The sequence below is a fragment of the Lissotriton vulgaris genome, chromosome 2_2 (assembly GCF_964263255.1).
Source record: "Lissotriton vulgaris chromosome 2_2, aLisVul1.2, whole genome shotgun sequence".
Taxonomy (NCBI): domain Eukaryota; kingdom Metazoa; phylum Chordata; class Amphibia; order Caudata; family Salamandridae; genus Lissotriton; species Lissotriton vulgaris.
In genome coordinates, this window is record NC_141688.1 from 80,529,913 (window position 1) to 80,536,151 (window position 6,239).

Consider the following 6,239-nt stretch of genomic DNA (forward strand, 5'->3'; position numbering starts at 1 on the left):
CATTATTAATAGTTTTTAGTTTGTTTCCTCATGTGCGGCCACCTGTATCGCTGTTTTAATAATGACACTGTGGCGGAAACACCTGCATGTGCAGAGGCAAGCCCTTCCTGAGCTGCTACGATTAGTCCTAATCTATGTTCCATGTTTGGAATTACCCTATCCCGCACTCCAGGGATTCGAGCAAATGGAACATTATTTGCATTAGTTATATATGAGTATTTGAGTGGAAACCCTTTAGGTAATGTTTTTCCGCTTTCTTTGCTAGAAGCATTGACAGCCAGCATTATTTCACTGTCTATTTTAGTTTTTGAACGAGTGATTGCATGTACGGAAGCCGTTTGCACAGCTGCCTTCGCGGCTTCATCAGCCAATGAATTCCCTGCAACGTGAACGCCATCAAGTTGATGACTCAGTGTATGTATCACGTGAGCCTTTTGTAGTCCTTGTCGTAACTGAACAACTTGTTCCCAAAGCAGTTTATGCTTGATTGTGCCATCTTTTGCATCTTTGTAACCGTTTTGAATCCAGTTTTGCAAGTATTCATTGTAAGATTGAACACAATAATATGAGTTGCACATTATGAGTGTGGGGAATTCGCGATCCGTGTTTTCAAGTGCCATATTGAATGCTTGTAGTTCAGTTCGCTGAGCTGTACAATCTCCTAGAGACTGAGTTTTTGTGACCATTGGTCGGAATTTGCCATCGCTCCAGCGACCTTTAACGATCGTGCACGCCACACTATAGGCTTGTTTACCCTCTGTAGCGGGCTGAGCTGATCCCTCAGTATAAATTATACATTCATACCGATCAAGAGGAAGAATTTCAGTAGGCATAGGACATTCATGTTCGTATTGTAGAAATGCTTGTGTTTTTAAATATGGATCAAAAACATATTCAACATCAGTTGCAGCAAGAGAATTAACCCATTGTATCCATCGTCGATGTAAAGCTTTAGCATTTGGAATGCTCGCTTTTTCTCACTACTTCTAAGGCAGATACAGGAGTTACAACCATAATGCGTTTCCCCTGTGGTAGGGCTCTTTCTTTTGCTGCAGCAGTCTGAACCACTGTCACAATTTTTTCTGTAGAAGTGAATTTCATTTCTGCTTGTGTGTACAAGTGTGATTTGTAAGCTATTGGTACTTTTTCACCTTCGTTAAAAGTTAAGTATGTGAATCCACATTGACCCGGAATGATTCAGATCATTAAGTTGCGTACGTTTACGCGTGTTTTCAAATGTTGTGTTGCAAACATGTCTGTAGTGAACGCAACATTTCTGTGTGTTTTGTGTCCAATTTACTGTTTTAAAATCAGCTTTTAAAAATTCATAAATAAAGAGGTTTAACCCTCTCTGCGTAGTTCAGAATGTAAGTTCTTCCAAAATTTAAGAATCCTAGAATCGACTGTAAGTTTTTCAGTGTTTTTGGAGGTTGGAGCAGTGCACATTTCTTTAGAAAGTTTGCTGCCAGGCTTTTGACTTCACTTGAAAGTTCATCTCCTAGAAAAAGGACATTTGAATGGGCAATTCGAGATTCTTTTAAATTGAATTTGTAACCCTCAGAGGCGAATCCAAGTATAATTGTATTCACCCTATTCAAGAGCCTATCCAAGTCATCATATGTCAGATAGATGTCATCCATATATGATGATGCTTCATCATCATAAGTTTGTAGTAACTCTGTTACCCTTGCTGAAAATAACACAGGACTATTCTTGAATCCCTGGGGGGGACAACAGAAGTGATGCTGTGTCCCCATAATCGAGAAAGTAGTCAAACACCTACTTTTTGGTGCAATGTTTTGACAGAAGAAACCATTAGAAATATCTAATGTGGTTTTATATTTTTTACGCACAGTGTTATTCATTAATGCTGTACTGTGTGCATTTTGCACAGCAAATGTTTTGCAACAAGAATTTAGATGTCTGTAATCCAATATTAGACGATATGTATTGTCTGGTTTGGATACAGGAAACAAATGACAGCGGAAAAATATTACCTAAAGGGTTTCCACTCAAATACTCATATATAACTAATGCAAATAATGTTCCATTTGCTCGAATCCCTGGAGTGGGGGATAGGGTAATTCCAAACATGGAACATAGATTAGGACTAATCGTAGCAGCACATGAAGGGTTTGCCTCTACACATGCAGGTGTTTCCGCCACAGTGTCATTATTAAAACAGCGATACAGGTGACCGCACATGAGGAAACAAACTAGAAACTATGTTTTGGAATGTGAAATATGCCAAAAGATGACAGTCTCTACTGTGAAATGTCCTGCGCAGACACTCCTGTTAATCTCAGATAAACCATTAGCTTGCGTATACCTGGACCACTGCGGTCCCTTACAGAGGGATGGTAATTACAAATATATCGTGCTCAAGGTTCATTTGGATGTGGCCTCAGCGCTTGGCTGACGCTCGAACTGTTATAAAAGATTTGTGAGTCTTTATCGGCACATACACAGTTGGCACGCTACAGTCTGATAAGGGTCCTGCGTTTAGCTCTCGAGCTTACAAGGAGGCCATGGCCAGTTTGGGCGTTGTATTGCAGTACTCTAGTCCATTCCATCCGGAGGGAAATTAGGTTGTGGAGAGAAAAAACCGGGACATAAAGCAATCTATAACAGCTAGGGTATTAGACTAGGGTGACGGGTGGGTCAAGCATCCAATAGGTGTCCAACGTAGTCTGAACAATATGCCAAGAAGTTTTCTAGGGGGTATCACTCCATATGAAGTCCTTTTTGGGACCGGAATATTAATAGAGGACCTTGATTGTCAGACTTCAGTGGTAGACCAAAAAACAGTTGATATCAAAGACCGTTTAATTGTTTTACAGGACTTAAATGAATTAAGAACGAAACAAAGCAACATGTTCCTGAAGCCAACCACCACTAAAGAAAAACCGACCGTCCCAGCAAGACCTGTCTGGGAACCAAACCTTGGTGATCTAGTCAGAGAAAAAATCACGGCCAAGAAGGAATTTGAGTCTTCTTTCAGACAACCAGTACATGACCTAGGAATCCATGGATCAAGAACAGTATTACTGCCGCCCCTTACTGGAAAAAAGGAGAACAGGTTTGTGTCAACCGACCTGGTCAAACCACATCATGTGGCCGATACTAAGCAGTAGGCCAAGTGGAGTCCGACTAAGTACAGACGACCTAATCTAGCTACTATCCAAGAGGTTCAAACTGAGTGACTCATCACCTTTGAGGAATCTACAGTGCGAAATGAAGAGCAATGCAATAAAGCTATGGAACTTGTCCCTCCTGAAACCCAAATAACAGTTCTTCAACTAACACCTGTCTACAATGAAGTAACAAGTGATTAAGTGGTTTCAGCAATTTCAACAAATCCTGATGCAATCCCAACAATTGACAGAACTGCCTCCGGCTACTTCATTAACTTTAATACGTTTTCTGAGGATCCCAGCGAACCTGAAACAACGCCAGCAAAAAGAACTTTCAAAGAACAAGCAACAGACCTTTTTCATAACCTGGAAAAGACTTATCTGGTTTCACCATGGATTGTACTTTTGATTGTGTTGGGTGTGCTTTTTCTTCTACTTTGGTTGACTCTGGTAATAACACTGGGAATGCTGATAAATGGAAGGTATGTCAAAATGGACACAGCAAGTAAGAACATCAACTTACTACTCAAGTCACATCAATCGTCTCATTGTGAACAAAGAGACTTGTCATCAGTGAACATAACAGCCATTCCTATACCTGGGGGTATAGCTTGGGACAGAACTGATTATGACATTTTTGGCCCGTCGGAGCTGTTGAGGATTCCACACCATTCAAGATTTCATTAGATGACTTTGTTTCATCTAGTACCTTTTCTGATGATTCGGACTGTTAATAATATGATGTCAGACTTAGAAATGTCTGCAGTATTCACAAATAATGAATATTTAAAGGTTCATCAGACTATGAACAAAAGTATTGTTATAATCATTATGGTCATCATTTCTTAAACAAATCTGCAAATCCTAGAAATGTATTAATGTATAACCAATGGGAACATTGTCCTACTCCACCAAAGGGTAACTCAAAAACTTTTGCCAATAAGTTTCCATACTTTTTAGGGTTCAATGTATCAAATGCTGAATCATTTCACTTTAAAAATGTGAACAAAACAGGAAAGAAAAGTACGTTGACCAATACAAAACAGATTTATTCTACAGCTTTTTATGCCCAACTATCTGGACTAGGTTTCGACTTTTGGAAAGACATTGAGACAAAAACTGTCTGGGGTACAAAAGATTGGCAAGTGCAGGGGGTAGAAGATATGTTTAGAGTCTGCATCACCCCTGAGTAAAGTATGTTTTTGAATGACACTGTCCAACAGACGTCTTGCCTTGGGTTAGCCAAGATAAAAGACCTGAACAATCCATCCATACCTACATCTACACCTGATAGTAAGAGCACTTCAGAGGGGGAGGTCGACGTACATACTATTTTGCATCACAACAGAACAGACCTAGATTGGAAAAAATGGTTGATCTGGCCAACAGACACAAACAACTGTCAAGATAGATTCCTGAACAAAACACAGGGTTTCACACTCAATAGGACAGACCCAAGATGTGTTCAAAGCCAGCATCCAGGAATAGTAACAACATACAGTGTAGGGAAGCTCTTTCTCGATTGTCTACAAAGATCTACACTTAAGGATGTAAAGCAACACTTATCTTTACTTCAAGATGGCGCTGATCTTAGGGAATTCTTCCTAGGACCTAGAAAACTGTGTCATAAATGTTTTATATATGCCGGTATCTATGTTGTTTATAATGAAGTAAGGAGATTACGCAAGTAGAGACTGCAGAAAGAATACGAGAAATTGATCGTATTAATTTAGAGAAAACTCTCTTTGTGGTTGACAATAGGTTAACGACTCTGTGGTCCAGGATATATTCATTGGACAGCATAGTGTCTTCTGCCACAGATATCATGGAACAGGACGTGGTCATGTTGCAACATGGTCAGTCGCAACTACGTTCTTTCATATTAACAGGTAAGCATGGGCGAAATTTGCGAATTCGCGTTCCGCAAATTCGCGGATTTCCCACGAAATCGGAAAAAAATCAACAAATTCGCAAATTTTCCCGCAAAATCGCAGATTTTTTTGCGATTTGCACTGGCTAATTCAGTAAGTGCTCCCTCATTGGGTAAATATATAGTGCTTTTACTACACTGCAGTTGCGTAAAGGGCCAGAAGATGTGTCTCCAGTGACCATGTGTGCCTGTAACACAGGCACAGGCACACATGGTCACTGGAGACACATCTTCTGGCCCTTTACGCAGCTACAGTGTAGTAAAAGCACTATGGGGCAGATTTACAAGCCGATTGCGCCTCTTTTGCGCTGCAGTTGCGTCACTTTTGTGACGCAGAGGCAGCACAAAAGATGCACCATGGTGCTGGGTATTAACAACGTGACGCATCTGAGAGATGCGTCACGTTGTAAAGCCCTGCGCCATCAGGAGGCGTTCCGGCGCAGGGGAGGGCGTTCCTGCGCAGGAACGCCTCCTAAAAGTGGCTGAGCGAAATCTACAAGATTTCACTCAGTCACTTTTAGGCCAATGCTGCGTCAAAACCCTGCGCCTGCTTGAAGCAGGCGCAAGGCGTGACGCAGCATTGGAGAGATAGGGCCCCTCAGAGCAGTGCTAGAGCTGCGTTGCGCTTGCGACACAGCTCCAGCAATGCGCTGCTTTCACAGCACAGATGCGTGATGCATCTCTGCCGTTTTTACCACATGGTGCGCTGCATTGTAAATGGGGCGCACCATGGGTGGCGGAGCTGCGGTGCACAATAACTGGCTCATCCCAGGGGATGCGCCAGTTATTGTAAATCTGCCCGTATACATTTAGCCAATGAGGGAGCACTTACTGATTAGAAGTAGAAAGTAATCAAGTTGAGTAGAGGTATTGCACAAAAAGGTGGCATCTTTGTGGACAAACACGCAGGGCGGGATTCATTCTGCCCCCTGTTGGACTCGTTTTTTGTGCCCTTCTGCCCTCTGTTAGACTCGTTTTTCCCTTGTTTTTCTGCCCTTCTGCTCTCTATTAGACTCGTTTTTCTCTTGTTTTTCTGCCCTTCTGCCCCCTGTTAGACTTGTTTTTTGTGCCCTTCTGCCCTCTGTTAGACTCATATTTCCCTTGTTTTTCGTCCTTTCTGCCCTCTGTTAGACTCGTTTTTTGTGCCCTTCTGCCCTCTGTTATTCCCTTGTTTT